Below are 18,711 nucleotides of genomic sequence, written 5' to 3'. Positions count from 1 at the left end.
ATGAAAACTGAGGACTTCTTCAGCAAGAGGTAACAGAGCAGAAAGTTAACCATGAAAATAAATCTACCAGCCAAGTAAAAGTTACATAAAGTTCTGCCAAAATCACAGCTCACAACGGATGTCCCTTTCACATGATTACTTATTTCAAGTCTTGCTAGAAATGTTCTTGACGCACGCAGAAAAGGGCTTGTGCCCTAGAGTCAGAGACCCATGTTCAAGGCCCAGCTCTGCCACATACCAACTGTGTGACCGCAAGGAAGTTGCTTAGCCTCAGTCTCCATGAAACCCAAAAGTAACAGACCCCACCTCTGAGAGCTGTAGGGATTAAAAAGAAAGAAGGCTATACAGAGCACCTAGTTCTAAGCCCGGCACATGGAAAGAAGTAATAAAATGATGGCAATTATTATCGTTACTATTCCTGCTCTCACATATCAATCAAGAAACACTGGGGCGCCTGGGTGACTCAGTCAGTTGAGCGTTCGACCGCAGCTCAGGTCATGCATGATCTCACAGTTCATGAGTTCAAGCCCCGCGCCAGGCTCTGTGCTGACAGGTCAGAGCCTGGAGCCTGCTTCGGATTCTGTGTCTCCTTCTCTCTCTGTCCCTCCCCTGCTCGCTCTCTGTCAAAATAAATAAACATTAAAAAAAAATTTTTTTTTAATCATGAATGCTTTAAGGGCAGCAACCGTGTCTTATTTGTGTTCCTCCCTGGATCCCTGGCACCTAATACTGTACCTGACGTACAGTAGGCCTTCATTAAATGCTTACTGAATGAAGTATACCTGAAATTAACTAATTAACCTCCCTGAACATCAATTTCCTTTCCCAGCAAAATCATCAAAACGCCCTGCAGAGGTGAGAACTGGTAAACATGAGACACCTAGTTCAGGAAGAGGCTCCCAATAAACGACAGCTATTATACCCGTGAACTTGTCCCTGTAGGTTTCAAAAGGCACCAAAGCTGAAGGGAGAAAACAGATAACAATTTTTTCTCTGAATTTCCCTTCTTATTTGGGTCTATTACTTTTATTCGGGCTCAGGAAGGAAAATTCTCTCCTTCCAGGCACACATCCTAGCAGGCTATTAAAGTGATAATCTTCAGACGGCCACAAGCACTTTTGGCCAAGCAGCCAAAATAGTACCTTAGAATCTGTGAGCTTAGGAGATAATATAAACAAAAAGGGACCATGAAAATCAGGAGATCAGTATTTCCGGGGGATGGATTCAAATTAAAACTTTTTTTTCCCCCAAATTAAAACTTTTAACATGATCTGGATTAAGAAAGCACAAGAAAAATCAACACAATTTTTATATACATTACCAAATAATTATTAAGGAAATACGAGATTTATGAAGCTATTCCATTCCCTGACAAGCATTTTCTTCACAAAAATCAAAATAAATGGGAATGCATTTTGAGAAGAAAAGCAGATCAAGGGAAAAGAAAGTCACTAAATTCTACACAGGGAGGTGAAAAAACTACAGACGTGAAACCAAAATTCATTTTGTATAAATCATAACATTCCTATACTGGTATTGAGAGAGAAACAGTCATCTGAGGAGAAAGAAAAAAAAAAAAAAAAAGCGTACCATAAAGGAGAAGAACTCAAAAACTGCCCAGATCAGTTATTTGTGTAGCTCTGCTTAATTTCCCATATCTAATGTGACAGAAACCTCAGATTTCATACAGAAGTGCTTAATGGAAGGTTTATGGTCCTAGTCCTGCAGCGATTCTGTCAAAAGACAAAAAGACTACTCAGCAATTCTTTTGCTTTGAGTTGAAGTTTTTGGTTCCATATCCCTGAAACACAGCATGCCGTGATTCACAGAGACGGCTTATGGTTTATAGTATTATACACTGGACTAAAAATACCATTTAAGAATCCCCATTAGGAAAATGATAGTTTTGTAGTGACTTTCAAGACAACTAGAATAAATATATTCAAGGGGTAAATTTTATTTTTTTTTTAATTTTTTTTTTAACGTTTATTTATTTTTGAGACAGGGAGAGACAGCATGAACGGGGAGAGGGTCAGACAGAGAGGGAGACACAGAATCTGAAACAGGCTCCAGGCTCTGAGCTGTCAGCACAGAGCCCGACGCGGGGCTCGAACTCACGGACCGCGAGATCATGACCTGAGCCGAAGTCGGACGCTCAACCGACTGAGCCACCCAGGCGCCCCTCAAGGGGTAAATTTTATATGAAATGTCTCAGTGACACTTTGATTTAAAAAACAATGTATGAAAAAAAGGCAAGATCTTGCTAATTTTCTAGAATCTGGCATAATGGGTACACAGGGGTCAATGCTACTGTTTTGAGTATTTTTTTAGTATGTTTTAAAATTATTATGTGACATTTCTTAAAAATGAGGCAGACAAAAGAATTAGGTAGACAAGCCATACCTACAGTCTCACATCAGTCACCCACACGTCAGTGTAAAGCTGCTGAACAGGTTCAAACGTAAAGTGACAGAGACCTGCTCTGACCAAGCACAAAAACCAGGTAAGAGTTGTACAGATTTTCCCACCTGACTTGGTCTACACTGGCCATCTTCCATTTAACATGGTGCTTCTCTTTCCCAAAAGGGATGATGTAACCCACCAGAATCAAACTACAACTGATGCTGGGAGGAGAAAACTAAAATCTGTTTATTCTCAACAGGGTAGATTTTATTAATGGTTCAATATAATATGTATATATAGTTGTGTCACAAATTCATCCATCCATCAGCAATCCAAGTATTTCCTGCATAGCCACTAACATCTATATGCCATGCATGATGCCAGGTCCCAGGGATACGGTGATGAACGAAACAGATGAAATCTACCCTCCAGAAGCTTACAATCCAGAGGAAATACAGATGTAAGTGATTACCTTATCCCCACCGAGTCAAGTGAGCAGTGTGACAAATGAATCCTACTGAATTAACTAAAAAGGAGGAAAGGTACAGTGAGCAAAGACATTATGGAAAAGTTAAAGAGGTGACCAAAAACAGTACAACCCAAGATACTTAATGTATACAGGAAAAACAATCATTCGTCCTGGTTGCTGGCACAGTTTCTTAGAAAAAACACTTACTTCTACAGTTTACAATACTGTTCTAACCAACTAGGTGTTTCCAAAAGAAAACTCCCATCTTTTCTAATTTATATACATAATTTATCCTGGGGGGGGAAAAATGTCTCATTCAAAAAGTTGAAAAAAAAAAATTTTACCTATAGCCATCCTTTAAGATAAAAGTGACTTTAAATATTTAAGTCAATCCCAATTATTCAAAATTCACATATAGCATTGTCCAAGGTTCAGCTGTACAACGTTCCTTCCAAGTTACCAGAAATCTTGGCGGAAAAGGTTGAAGTTTAAACCTGGGTGTATTTAACATTACAAAAAGGTTCAAAAGCCAATTTATCATACTTTTAGGTTTTCAGATTTTCCAGAAGTGAAGAAAAGGGAAAGAGGAAAGAAGAGAAAGACCTGAAAAACAATACTATTTGACAGAGGGAAAAATTCAGGGCCATTCCTATCTGGCCCAATAAAGAGAACAGATTCCCACTGGTGATAAAGATTTAATCATATACACATCCAAGCTCTCAGAATTCTTCTCCTTTCTGCCACCACATACTAAGGTTTCTCTGGCATCGTCATCTAGACAAAGATTCATGAGAAGGTCCCTCTGAATGACTGGGCTATCAGCAATGATGAAAAGGAACTCACACGTCCTGTCCTAGGAAATCACCCAGACACAATATTTATCAAACAGTTCTATTTATTGCTCTGTATTAGAAAAAGAAAGATATTTAAAGTGCAGCAATGTGGCAGGCAACAATAGCATAACATAATTTAATCATTCCAACCAAAGTAGGAAGGAAGAAGTCACAGTGACTTTGAAGAATCCTCACTGATGTTAAAATATCCTCTGTCTCTCTTCATGTCCAAGACCATAAGCTTCATATCTCCCTCCGGCCACCCCTGTAGCACTCAATGAAAGGTCAATACATGACTTCACTGAACAAAAGAACTCAGGGGCAGAATAAAACAGTACCCCGCTCAAGGTTGCACAGCTAGTTATGTGACAGAAACACAGCCGAACTGGGACCAGTCTCCTCCAAAGTCTTCCCCGCTCACTACACAACCTTGTCAAGTAAAAACTGTTTTACTGGGGGTAGAGGGGAAAGGAGATGGAATCAGGTGACAAGTGGGAGTGAGGAAACCAGCAAAGTATTCAGTTACAGGGTTATTATCTCCTAAGCCAGGAATGAAAAAAAAAAAAAAAAAAAACCTTTCCCAGAAATTAGCACATGTAACGACTCTGTTCATCTGCTGGAGTCTCTGCACCAATCACTTCCCATCCCCTAAAACCCCACAGGAAGTAAGGACAATTCACATTTAAGGGACTACAGAAAGGAAACTTGCAACACAGTTCAGTGAATCACCTGGGTCTTTCCCAGACCATCCTGAACCCTGTCTTTCTTTCAGTTCACCTAATTCCTTTGCGTTAAGCAGAAGATGTACACCCAAAACACATGCTTACTACAAGCTGATCCCGGCACAAAGCGAGGGGATTGAGGAAAGGTGCTCCAGAGACTGCAAGGTGCATACCTGCATTGTCCTCAGCACCCACCCAACCACTTCTGCACCACTAAAATGAACTTAAAAAACTGGTTTTTCAACTTCCAATATAGGTTAAACATGAACTAATTAACTGTTTGTAAAACACTTTGAAGATGTGAAAGAGTATGTAAATGTTAATTATTAATGTTGATCCACAAAGCTCCCCGCATGTCAAGTAAAATACAACCGTACTGGTAAGTTTCTGCTACTTTCAAGGCACAAACATGGAAGCCCAGCACGTTTTAAGAATTCTAGGAAAACTCTAAGGGCAAACCACAATGATTTTCTATTTACAACATGAACAAGCTGGAATTTTAAGCTGGCTATTCTGGATATAATTATATGAGTTTAAAAAAAAAAGTGACTTCTGGCATATATGTCATAAAACTAGAGTATGTTTAGAGTCACAAAGTCCTGGATGAAAATTACAGTTCATTGACCTGAAATGGGCAAAGTAAAATCTCTGAACCCCCGTTTTCTCATCAAAAAAGGTGGGGGTGGGGATAACACCTATCTTATAGGCTATTGTAAGGAATTAAGAGAATGTAAACGAACCACAAAACACTCGTAGGCACCTAGTAAAAGTTTCTTCTTCCTTTTAGTGACTTTACTTTTTAGAAAACACCATTTAGGAAATACCCTTTGTCAAAAAATCGTTCTAGACTGCGAAAGTCTTTTGAAAACACTATCATGCTCCAACCATAAGTACAGCACCATTTTGGCAGGAGAGCCCAGGCAAAAAGGCCGGTCATTCCTATCCACTGACCCATATATATCCTTAATCCTCAAACAGAGAAAGCACCTCAGTCAGGCCCCAAAGGCCTCATGTGACCAAATAAACAATTAGAACTCTACTTCTCAACTCTTGTTGCCACATTTTTCCCTAAATAATTCCCAAACTGCAAGGTCTCATCCAGACATCCTTTGTATTCTGAAGCCCAGCCGTGTACCCAGGAAGCAAAAAAAAAAAAAAAAAAAAAAATTTCTTCCAGCTTGTAAAAAGTAACAGAAATTATTTGTTACATCACAATGCACCTACCTGCTCCCACTCCAGAAACACACTTACTTTAGACAGTGCAGAACTCAACTGGCAAAACCAGGTAGGTGGATTTATTTACAGATACTGTTCAAATGATACTACGTATTTTTAGAAGGGATTCACGAATTACAGGAAATGTCAAATTTGCAAAAAGCCCCTGATATATCTACCTCCTTCAGCTGTGAAAAGGAATACTTCTAAAACACTAAGTAAATGCTGATGGTATAATTCAGAATTCAAAAAATATATATCATGCTCAGTTCAATTCATCTCAAATGATTTGTCCAACAAATTTCAAGTGGTGAGTAATGCCCCCTTTGAACAAAATGGTGCCACATTTAGCCAGGTGGGGCAAAACACGTGCTAACAATTTTCCCAGAAGCTGTTAAGGACTCCTACCCAAACCCCCACTCTCCTATGTGATGCCCCTCCCTGTGATCAAGGGCTCAACTTTTTAAGACAGCAGACCACAGTCAAAGACCCAGCTATGGGAAGGAGTGTTAGCAACCACAAACAAATGAAACTCCTCAGCCCAGAAGCTCACCAACTGAGCAGGACTCTCCAAAAACACAAACTCCCTTTATTAAAAATGAGACTAGGGGTGTCTGGCTGGCTAAGTTTCTGGACCATGCGCCTCTTGATCTCAGGATCGTGAGTTCAGGCCCCATGTTGGAAGTAGTATTTACTTAAGAAAAATAAATAAGACTAACGAAAATACATACATTGCAGAACATTTAGAAGACGAAAACTACCCTACCATCTCACTCCTCAAACACAACAATCTGCGATAGCCTCCTTCCAGACTCTCCTGTGTACTATGTGTATGTGAAATACATGCAAATGACACCCCCACATCACATTACAAATCACAGATATGCTCACAGATTGGAAATGTACAACAGATCTCACGACTAGTTTTCTCATGCTCAGAGGAGAGCAGCTTTCAGCACGTGTACAGTCCTAACTGACTCTGATTTAAAAGGCAAGGTGTTATTTAGGTCACCACCTTCCTCCTTCACGCGCATCCAGCCCCTCAGAGCTAGTAGCTGTTGTGTTTACCACAATCACTACCATTACTAGCTACCCTGCCAGGTGAGCTGCCAGGTGCCAGGAGTCTAGAGATTCCTAATTCTCGCAATAACCCCTCCTCTTTATAGTTCTCTAGATCTTATACCCAGTCCAGACCTCTTTCCCGAACCACAGATCTGCACAGCCAATTACTTAGTGGTGTCTTCACTTAAAATCTCACAGAGCTCGGGGGGCGCCTGGGTGGCTCAGTCGGTTAAGTGTCCGACTTCGGCTCAGGTCATGATCTCGCGGTCTGTGGGTTCGAGCCCCGCGTCAGGCTCTGTGCTGACCGCTCAGAGCCTGGAGCCCGTTCCAGATTCTGTGTCTCCCTCTCTCTCTGCACCTCCCCCATTCATGCTCCGTCTCTCTCTGTCTCAAAAATAAATAAATAAATAAATAAAAAAAAAAAAAAAAAAAAAAAAAAATCTCACAGAGCTCGGGCCCCTGGGTGTCTCAGTGGGTTAAGCGTCCGACTTCAGCTCAGGTCATGATCTCACAGTTCATGGGTTCAAGCCCCGCACCGGGCTCTGTGCTGACAGCTCAGAGCCTGGAGCCTGCTTCGGATTCTGGGTCTCCCTCTCTCTGTCCCACCCCCTTCACACACTCTCTCTCAAAAATAAATAAACATTAAAAAATTAAAACAAAAAATCTCACGGAGCTCAAACTTAACATGTCCAAAAAGAGAAACGACGACGTCTTCCTCCCAATAAACTCACGCACACCTTCCCCGCCGAGGTAACCATTCCACCATTCACCCGGTTATTCAAGGAAAACACCCGGCGATCGTCCTGGACTGCTTTCTTCCCTTCAAAGCCTTTTTCCAATCCATAAAAAACCCTATCAGTCCTACCTTCAAACGCACACCGACTCCGACCTCCTGTCGGCACCTGCGCTGCTACGAGCTGGACCTCAGCTACCATCCTCCTCCCCCAGAGCCAACTACCACAGACTCCCGGCCGCCCTGTTCGCACTCCGGCCCGCCACCTCCCCAGGGATCCCGTAAACCTGAAATCAGCTCTCGTGGCTCCTTGCTCCAGCCCTTCGGTGGCTCCCTGTCATACTTAAAAGCCTATGTGACCTGGCCTCTGCCTCCCTACGCGTGACCTCCTATAGTTCTCCTTCCTCGGCCATCCCGGCCACACCAACCTCCCCGTTCACGCTCCCACCTCAAGCTCTTGGCCTTTCGTGTCCCTCCTGCCCGGAACGTCCAGGGATCTGCAGCTGGCTTGCTCCCTTCACTTCCTTCGGGTCTCTGCTCCAATCTCCTCGCCTCCGGAAGGTCTTGTTTGACCGCCCCAATTTCTGCTAATACTCTTCATATTCTTCCTAAACTTATCACCACGAGACATCACCAAAACTGTTCACTTGTTTATCTTCTTCTCCCCTCACTAGAATATCAGCCCCTTGATGGCAGCAACCACCTGTTACTTGTCACTGCGTCCCCATCACCTGCAACAGTGCCTGACAATACAGAAGGCCCCCTTGCGTGCTGAGGGAATTCAATCAGCAAACAACGCCACAAGGAATGTCACGTGCCCATTTTACAAACGAGAAAACGGAGTTACCTAAAGCCACACAGCAAATAAGTTGTCAAATGCATCTGCAAGAACCAGTAGTCGTCCACTGACTCACTACATCTTGTGCCATAAGACCGAATTACACATATACGCCAGGGACCAAAAACGTAAAAGAAGGCCTTTCTGTACGAAAATATCGGACCACAGTGGTTTTCCTCTGTCTGTTCATCACTAGAGCATTTCCCATCTTTGATTTATCCTATGTATGTGCTATGTATGTACTCCTCACCTGGAAGAGATCTACTCGTCTGTATTCCCCACCGGATAAGGGCTCAGCTACAGATGGCAGGCACCGAACAAATGTTTCTTTGATATTTATACCCCCCCCCCAAGATTTGAAGAATCCTGTAACAAGACTTTCAGCACCACCAATAAAGTATAGTCTTCAAAGAGAGATCGAGTAACTGCATCCAGACTTATCCTGCCAACGCCCCCTCCAACAACTAGGGAAAGACAAAATACGTAAGGTGACGTCTTTGAGACACTGGACAACAGGCAAGAGGGACTGCAATCCCTAACTGAGGGGAAGAGAAGGGACGGGCCACCACCACTCCAGCTTTCTCAGCCTGGAGGCACTCTGGAGTGCAGAGTGCGATGAGGATCCTGAGCAGAGCGTGGCAATCTTGTCAAAGTGACAAGACCTAAGAGTTTGGGGAGGCTGAGGAATCTGAAAACTCCAACAAAAATCATCACAGGGAGGCCTCCTAGAGTCTGATATTAAAACATAAGCTACATCTCTCAAAAATCATGACCAACCCAGGATTATCACAAGAATGCAAGGCTAGTTCAAAGTGCCAAAATCAGATATCAACAGAGTAAAGAAGAAAAAATCTATGATCGTCACAAAAGATGCAGAAAAAGCCTCGGCAACATTCAATATGCTTTCATGATAAGAACTCCCCACCAACTAGAAACGGAAAACTTCAACTTGATAAAGGCCATGTACAAAAGCAAACTCTAAATACAAGCATGCCCAGTTTCGTCACACTTTGCAGTTAATGTATCGTTTACAAACAAGTATTTTTAAAGTATGTACCTTTTTTAAAACAGAATGCTTCTGCATACTCAATAGACTACAATATAAACATAGCTTTTACACGTAATAGGAAACCAAAAAATTAATTTGGCTCACTTTATTGTGATACTCACATTATTGCAGGGGTCTGGAATCAAACCCACAATCTCTTTAGTATGCCTGTAACATCACATTTATGGTGAAACACAGAATGTTTTCCCCCCTTAACATGAGGACAGGATGTCCACTTTCAAAATTCCCATTCAGCACCATCCTGGGGGTCCTAGCCAATTCAATAAAGTAAGAAAAAGAAATAAAAGGCATACAGACTGCAAAGGAAGAAATCAGACTGCCTGTACTTGCCGATGGCACTATTGTCTATGTAAAAAAAGCCCAGGGGCACCTGGGTGGCTCAGTCCGTTAAGCATCCGACTTCCACTCGGGTCATGATCGCGCAGTTCATGGGTTCGTGCCCCAGCTCGGACTCTGTGCTGACAGCTCAGAGCCTGGAGCCTGCTTCGGATTCTGTGTCTCCCTCTCTCTCTGTCCCTCCCCCACTCGTCTCTCAAAAATAAATTTAAAAAAATTAAAAAAAAAAGGGCCCAAAGATCTACAAAAAGGATTCTAAAACTAAAACTGAGTTGGGGCACCTGGGTGGTTCAGTCAATTGAGCGTCCAACTGCTGACAGCTCAGGGCCTGGAGCCTGCTTTGGATTCTGTGTTTCCCTCTCTCTCCACCCCTCTCCTGCGCACTCTCTCTCTCTCTCAAAAATAAATACACATTAAAAAAAAAATTTTTTTTAACTAAAACTGAGTTTAGCAACGCTGTTAAGATCCAAGGCTGGCATATAAAATTCAATCCTATTTATACTAGCAATGAACAACTGGAAATTGAAATTTTAGAAGCATCATTTACAACAGCACCAAAAAGCATGCTATGTGTGTGTGTGTATTTTACAAAATACAGGCAAGATGCAACTACTGAAAATTACAAAACACTAATTAAAATATCAAAAAAAATTTTTTAAGTATATTTATTTATTTTGAGACAGAGAGCAGGACAGGGGCAGAGAAAGAGGGAGAGAGAGAATCCCAAGCAGGCTCCGCATTGTCAGTACAGAGCCTGATGCAGGGCTCAAACTTACAAACCACAAGATCATGACCTGAGTCAAAGTTGGATGCTTGACCGACTGAGCCACCCAGGTGTGCCAAAAAAACAGTTCTAAATAACTATACCATGTTCATGGCTCAATATCATTAATATGTCAATTCTTTCCCAAAATACAGATTCAATGCAATGCCAACCAAAAATCCCACCAGGATTATAGACATCAACAAGCTGATTCTAAAATGTACCTGGAAAGGTAAAGCAACTAGAATACTCAAATATATACTCAACTATTTCTGAAAAATAGCACAATTAGAGAAGCCACATTACCTGATTTCAAGATTTACTATAAAGCTACAGTAATCAACAGTGTGTAAAGGACAAATGGAAGACTCACATCAGTGGAAAAGAATACAGAATCCAGAAGTAGACCCAAGGTATATGATCAACCGACTTTCAACAAAAGTAATTCAATGGAGAAAAAAGTCTTTTCAAACACAACAACAAACACGTTGGAACTACTGCTTATCTAAAAACAAAAAAATAAATCTCAGGGGTGTCTGGGTGGCTCAGTTGGTTAAGCATCTGACTTTGGCTCAGGTCATGAGCTCACAGTTCATGGGTTCTAGCCCCATGTCAGGCTCTGTGCTGACAGCTCAGAGCCTGGAGCCTGCTTCAGATTCTGTGTCTCCCTCTTTCTCTGTGCCTCCCCCGTTCATACTCTGTGTCTCTCTGTCTTAAAAATAAATAAACATTTTAAAAAATTTAAAAAACACAAATATAAATCTCAATCCATGCCTTGCACCATTCAGAAAAATTAACTCTAAGTAAATCATAAACCTAAATGTAAAATTTTAAACTATAAAACTTCTAGGAGAAAATTCAGGGGAAGTCTTTTTGTTTAGGTTAAGCAAAGATTTTTTCAGACACTACACCAAAAGCACAATCCATTAAAGAAAAAACAACTGGAACATTACCAAAAGAACTGCTGTTCTAAAGACAATTATTATTAGGAAACAAAGCCACAGACAAGAAGAAAGTATTTATAAACCATAATCATGTATCTGATTCTAAAATGTATATACAACTCTCAAAAGTCAATAATAAAGCAAATAATTCAATGTTTTTAATCGGCAAAATAACTGAATACATTACCAAAGAATGGCAAATAATCACATGAAAGGATGCTTAACATCATTAGTCACTAGGCAAATGGGGGAAAAAAAAAAGGCTACATTCTGTATGTTTCCATTTGCATGACATTCTTAAAAAGGCAAAAAACCATGGACACAGAAAACAGATCAATAGTGTCCAGGGTCTGGGAGTGGAAAATGGGTTGACTACAAAAGGGCTCAGAAGAATTTGGGGGATAAAGAAACCATTCCATACATATCTTGACCGAAATAGTGGTTATGCAAATGTATACATCTGCCAAAACCCCCAGAATGCTACTGAATTTTACTGAATGTAAATTATACATCAAATAAAGAATGAGAAAACAGAGACTGAAGAGATAACAATGTACTGAGTAAACCTTGATTTTACCCTGGTTAAAAAAATTTTAAACCAATTGTAAAAAGATAATTGCAGGACAAACAGGAAAAGTTGAAGATGCACTGAATAATATTACTAGACTTGTTAATTTTTTTTATATGTGACCATTGCATTTGGTTATGCTGAGCACAAAGATCCAGATCCACAAACATTTTCTATAAGAGGCCAGATAGTGAATGTGTGTCTTTGTGGGCCTCATGGTCTCTAGTAACTATTCTGTCACGGCAGCACCAGATTAGCCACAAGCAAATGAGTACTGTCATGTCCCAATAAAACTTTATTTAAAAAACAGGCAGTAGGCCAGATTTGGCCTGAGGGCTACGGTTGGAGAACTCCTAATATAGACAAAACTACAATGACGTAAAGCAGAGTAGCGGTTGCCTGTGGTGAGGTAGGCAATGGGTAAGGGTTGAGGGGAAGAAGTGGCCAGAGAGCGGCATGAGGGAACTTTCTGGAATGATGGAAATGCTCCATATTTTGATTATATTGTTATCTGTATGGATACATTTGACAAAACTCATCAAACTCTATATACTTAAAATGGGTACATTTTATCATACAAATAGTATTTCAATAAACTTGATTTGTTTTAAAAAATTATTCTTTCCAGCTAATAGCATCAATAATGTGAAAAGCACAGCCTTCGAGCCAGAATAATCTTGAGTTCAAATTTTAGTTTAATAGATATGTGATCACTGTCAAATCACTTTGGGGGCTGTTTCCTCGTAGTAAAACAGCTTAATAATGCCTGACTCATAGGCTGATTTTCAAAATTAAGTAAGAAATGTAGGTATCAGGTGCCTGGGTGGCTCGGTCAGTTAAGTATCTGACTCTTGATTTCAGCTCAGGTCATGATTTCACAGTTCATGAGTTAAACCCCATGTCAGGCTCTGCGTTGAGAGTGCAGAGCTGGCTTGGGATTCTCTCTCTCTCCTCTCTCTGACCTCCCCTGCTCTCCCTCTCTCTCTTAAAAAAAACAAAACAAAACAAAACAAAACAAATAAAATAAAATAATAAAATAAAATAAAATAAAATAAAATAAAAAAATAAAATAAAATAAAATAAAAAAATAAAATAAAATAAAATAAAAAAATAAAATAAAATAAAATAAAATAAAATAAAATAAAATAAAATAAAATAAAATAAACGTAGGTAAGACACACAGTATAACATTTGGCACATAAGAGACACACTCCTCTGATCTGAGTAAACCAATTAAAAAAAATAATTGAAGAAAATGAGTCAGTAAAGATCAGACAACCACACTAGCCTTCTTTTGTACTCTTGAAATATTCTGACATTCTTTGTTCACTGTTTATTGTGGTTTAACCTGACTTCAGGAACTGGCATCCAATGTCAGTTTCTGTGATTTCACAGTAACTTGGGTCTAACAGCAAGCATCTTGAACTGAAATTTCTTTAGAAATTTACTCCATGACAAACATGTTATAAAAGGAAAACTGAGAAGAGCCAAAAGTAAAATGTATCAATTTTCCCAAGCAAGGAGAATGACAATAAATACGGTATATGTTAACTATCTTTTATAAAGAAAAACCAATATAGTTGGATGTTTCCCCCTTTTCAACTAGGATTTAAATTTTATCCAAACCACTAAGCAACCAATAAAGTTACCAAATGATATAGCATTTGTATAGCAATTTATCTCAAGGTTTCACACAACAATAGCATGTAGTAGATAGAAGATGATTTATATTAAACGTGTTTTTATTTTACAAGTAAGAATCTTATGTCTGAGACAGATGAAGCGGCTTGTTCAAGGACATACAGCCAATAATGGCAAAGTCTGAATGTGAAGTCAGATAGGCAGCTTCATATCATGTGATTTTTCAGAGATCACCATGCGAGAATCATCTTGGGTTCTGCAAAATTCTTTACCTAACTCCTACGTGCTTTCCCCCTAACTCGGCATCTTTAGTTGTCTAAAAGATAAATCAATTACATACAGTGTGACATACCTAACCCTTCAGGAATAACTAACTCACCATTTGGGATTGGTAGAAGCTACGGCAGAACACGGGCTTATGATGTCACTAGAAGTGAAAATTCAAAAGCATGTTTCCAAAAGAGCCTACGGGGTGACATAAATGGTAAATTGGTAGATTCCTCACACTTTCTCCTTTTCCCCACCCCAATAACCACATCACAGAAACACGTTGATATCCACCTTTCCCAGGCTCTGGACACAGCTCTGCGGGGTAAAAAAAGGAAAGTATGCCATCACTCCACATAAATGTGCAAACAATCATCTCAGTACCAGGTAGTCCACTGTCCCAAAAGGCCTGACAAAATGGGTTATCTCTTCATCTTCTATTTATTATGTCCCAATCAACCCATGGGTGGATTTCAAGACCATAGACGGGGAGGATGTCCAAATGAAACCAACTCCCTTCCACTAACAGCTTCCTCCTCTCTCCCCATTTACAGTGGTAAGACAGGCTGACAGTGACTCAGGAGCCCGCTTCCAAATGGATGCCTGTCGCCACCGGTAATAACCAAGTCTATTCAAGTGCACTTAAATGTTAACTTTGAAAGAAAAGATTATCAGAAAGTTCAAGTTTATTCATCTCGCTTTGTCAGGGATGTTTTTTCCTCAATCTGAGAGTCTGATCAGATAAAATTTTTAAAGGTTTACTATAAACCCTCCATGGCTGAACTTTTTACCCTTATTTTATTAAAAAAAAAAAAAAACAACAACTAATGGCAAGATGAGCTTCAATATACACAAATGTCTATCACAGGGGCACCTGGGCAGCTCAGTTGGTTGAGCATCCGATTCTTGATTTCGACTCAGGTCATCCTGGGGTCATGGCATTGAGCCCTGTGTCAGGCTCTGCACTGAGCGTGGTGCCTGCTTGAGTTTCTCTGTCTCTCTCTGTCTCTGTCTCTCTCTCATTCTTTCTGCACCTGTCCCTCCACCCCTGCACACTCTCTCTCAAAAGAATTTTTTATTAAATTGTTTAATGTTTATTTTTGAGAGAGCGAGAGAGACAGAGAGAGAGAGAGCGTGCAAGCAGGGGAGGGGTAGAGAGAAAATGAGAATCTGAACACAGAATCTGAAGCAGGCTCCAGGTTCTGAGCTGTCAGCACAGAGCCCAACAAGGGGCTCGAACCCACAAACCACAAGATCATGACCTGAACCAAAGTCGGGCGCTTACCCAACTGAGCCACCCAAGCACCCCCAAAATAAAATGTTTTAATTAAAAAAAAAAGGAATGCCATTACGGATTAATAGTTCTAAAACAGATCTATTCTATTTGGTGCTGTGAGTATTGTACACCGAGCCAGTAAAACTGATTTGAATCACTGCTTCCTTCTGCAATTGGTGGCACCTTCAAAGGTGTTATCTTGAAGGGGAAGTAAGCGATTTGCTCACGTCTCTGAATTGTATTAACACTGTATTAACCCCCACTCCAGTTCTGTCTTACACAAATTTGAGAAATAGTCATAATCCCTCTCTCTCTCTATCATGTTTCAAGACTAAGGTAAAATAAGGTGGAACAGACTGAAAAACTCAGATATCCTATTACAAGTGTTGAAGATAATCCATCTCTCACCATTTCCTAAACACTGGAAACGCATAAGGTCCTACACTCCCAAGCCATTCTTCAAATCCCACTCCAAGACCTGTACGGTGAATGAGAAGATAAGTTTCTACTGCCATTCAGGTCAACTAGCCCCTTAAATGAAAAAAATAATTGCATTTAACTAAAGAACACTCAATTCTCCTTTATGAAAAAAACAGCTAAACCGCTAGCCTCAGAAGCATCAGCTTCTAAAACTGCTTCAAGTCACATAAAAAGGTATCAAAATTATTATTACACCTACCAGGTAATAGGCACCTACTTAATGTCTGGCACACTATTAAGTAACGGTAGGACCCAGAAGCTCGGTGGGATCAAGTGACCTGCTCAAGGCTCACAACTAGTCTGTGGAAGTGTGGGGATCTGAATCTCAGTCGTAACTAGCTCCAAAAATTGCGTATTCTTTCAAAACTGTGCGACCTCCCCATTTCACAATAGAAGAAGAGGCAGAGATGTGAAATGCTTTGTCCGGCAGCCTTAATCATTTCACCAAAAAAGGGAGAAAATTTCTAAATGAGAACCACTTTTTGAAAATCCAGGGTGCACTATTTAAACTTCACTTCTCAAGATGTAATTAGCATATAAAAAGAGACGTTAGAAATCCTTTTTAAAGTTAACTAAATTTCATCACAGGTCTGCAAGGGAACAGTCGTTCTGGATAAGGTCCCAGAGTTAGTGGTTCTTACATGCACTATCCCTAACTCAGTACCAAGCACTTCGCCCAATCCAAACGCACACTGAACACCTGTGCTGTGTTAAGGCTCCTTCTTGGCAAAGAGAGTACAAAACTAAGGAAGAAATAAGGCCCATCACAGCGCTCAAAGAGTTAACAGATTAGGAGTCCATTTGTACTACAGATACAGTGGTAACTGTAATTAGGCAAATAAATGAAGTGTGAGAAAACCTAAAACAAAAAGTGTGTAGGACGTGGTATCACAGCTCAGAGAAGGAAAAAGCAACTGGCCTAGCTGTCCCATTTCGTTGGAAGTCCATTTGTTTACACGATGTCCCTCCCTGACAATCCCTTCCAACCTCCGTCAACCTCCATCCGAACAATCGCCCTACGCAGGCGATTGCTCTAAGAGCAAGGATTGTGACTCCTAAAAGTGACCTCGTTGTTGTCGTTTAAATGTACAACACTGATGCCACAGACACGTTTTTCGTTAGCTTCACCAGGTGAATAAAGTTGGTTTTTCAAGACAAAACAAGGCCAACCGAACCAGAAAAAACCAGGAACCCTAACTTCCCCACATTACTCACTCAGCATGAGAAATCAATCAAAATAAACTGGCACACACAGTCTTTCTCAAATTTTTCTTTTTAATTTGGCAGATGGCAATGGGATATAACAACTGGTATTAACGCATCCTGGTCAGTGTTCCACTATCCCAACTGGACAGGCATTTAAGCTGGTCCACCTAGGGGACTTAAACATCGTAAGCCAAATTATTCTCACATCATAAGCCAAATGAACCAAATTCTGTAGGATTGAACCCAAAACCTGACAAGTATTGTATTTAATGCAGCCCGCAAATCACCCAAGAGACCAAGGAATACAAGAACTAGAATAGTGATTTATCTCAGCTGATCATTACTTCTTTGCAAACTTGCAAAGAAGTCACCTTTCAAAAAAGGCAGCATTTGTCCTGATCTGAGCAATCCAAAGGTCTAGAAAAATAGAATAAAATGCTTCTTCTGAAAATAAAGGGGCGGGGAAGTGGGGAGACTGGAATTAAGAAAAAAAGGCACTGCTTTTTCCTTTAGATGTGTATGCCTGAGGCAATAAACTCCCAAAATAACTTCACCCAGGAGTATAAAAGCTGAGAAGGAACACAAAAATATTGCTCAATCTAACTTTCATTGTGAATTCCTCAGTCCACAGTAACATTTAAAAACGTAAATGTAATGAAATCATTCTGTTGGAAAACTACGTATTTCCAAACAAACAAACAAACAAACAAAAAGGCCAAAAAACCTGTCTATCCTTCCTTCTGGCGAAAAAAATTTGAGAGTTTTCCCCATTTAAAAAAAAAAAAAACAACTCTTCTCATATTGGTTAACTTTGAAAAAAAAAAGTGTCAGTAAGTCAAAAACAAATGTTTTGTTACGGCTCGAAGTATGGCTGCACTTGAACTAGGTGGAGAGCTGAGCCCGCTGCCCTGTCCCCGTGCAGGTCCCCTCCGGCGGCGCGGCCCCGACCCGCTCCGCCCCGGAGCGAGCGCAGGAGGCGCCCCCCGAAGGCGGGCGCGGCCCGGAGTGTTTACCGTCCGTGTCGGCCCGGGGGGAGCGGCTCCCTCGCGTCCGCAGCACTTGTTCGCGCACCCCGGGGACAGGAGGGACCCTCCGAGGAGCCGTGGCTCCCGGGGCCGGGGGTGCGGGCCTCGCCCGAGGGGACCCCAGTGTCTGTGCCCCGCGGCCGCGCCCCCGGCCCCGGGAGTGGGGCGGCCCCGAAACCGGGCTGCAGGAGCCGGGAAGCGCGCCGCGGCCCCGGAGCAGACAATGAACGAAGGGGCGATGCGAGGGGGAGGAGGGGGCCGCGGAGGCGGGGGCGCTCCCCAACGCCCATTCATCCCCGCCCGCCCCCTCCTCCCCCCGCGGCCCCGCCCCCCTCCCGGCCCCAGCCCCCAGGAGCGGCCACAGCGGGAGGGGCCCCGCGCTCCGCGCCCGCGACCCCTCCCCAAATCACAAAACTTCCCCCAACTCCGCCAACTAAGTTGCGCTCTCACCGTGCGGCGCCCGGGGCTCCCCCGCGGGCCCAGCCAGAGCAGCTCCGCACCTTCGCCGCCGAGAAGGACAATAGGCGGCCGCTCACCCAGTAGCGGCGACGGCTTGAAGCTGCTACTTCGAGGCGACGAGCGGGCGCGACGGTCTCAGCGGAGCCCAGGAGCTTCACCGCGGCTGCTCCGGCTCCGCGTTGGCCCTGCACACAGCCCCAGCCCGCTCGCGCATGCGCCACAAGCTGCTCAGGCATGGGCGGGGCACCTAGGGAGGGCGGTAACGCCTACGAGCCCTCCCGTGAGTAAACGCGGAGAGAGGGGCCGTGAGCAGGGATTGCCCTTCAGAGCTGCCCATCAAGCTCCGGGAGGCCAATAGGAAGACACCTAGGCGGTGCGTTCAGGTTGCTAAGGGAGGCTGAG

The 18,711-nt window shown here is 42.1% G+C and overlaps 1 protein-coding gene and 1 long non-coding RNA gene across 2 annotated transcripts in view; one reads left to right on the top strand and one right to left on the bottom strand.

The window, feature by feature from the left end:
• AKAP13 (A-kinase anchoring protein 13) overlaps window positions 1-18,440 on the bottom strand; it is a 335,610-nt gene extending 317,170 nt beyond the window's left edge. The window contains exon 1 of the mRNA XM_086711495.1: window positions 18,301-18,440. The gene's annotated coding sequence lies outside the window, so the exon portion shown is untranslated. The remainder of the gene's footprint in view (window positions 1-18,300) is intronic.
• Window positions 5,667-11,929, top strand: LOC147580429 (uncharacterized). The gene is made up of 2 exons (XR_015252901.1): window positions 5,667-5,712; window positions 10,599-11,929. It is a non-coding gene; the product is annotated as an uncharacterized LOC147580429 (long non-coding RNA).
• Window positions 18,441-18,711: the final 271 nt, after the last annotated feature.

The sequence above is a fragment of the Puma concolor genome, chromosome B3 (genome assembly GCF_028749965.1).
Source record: "Puma concolor isolate L17-30 chromosome B3, mPumCon1.1.hap2, whole genome shotgun sequence".
NCBI lineage: Eukaryota > Metazoa > Chordata > Mammalia > Carnivora > Felidae > Puma > Puma concolor.
Note: the sequence above shows the minus strand (reverse complement) of the source record. Positions and strands in the feature narration are given on the sequence as shown.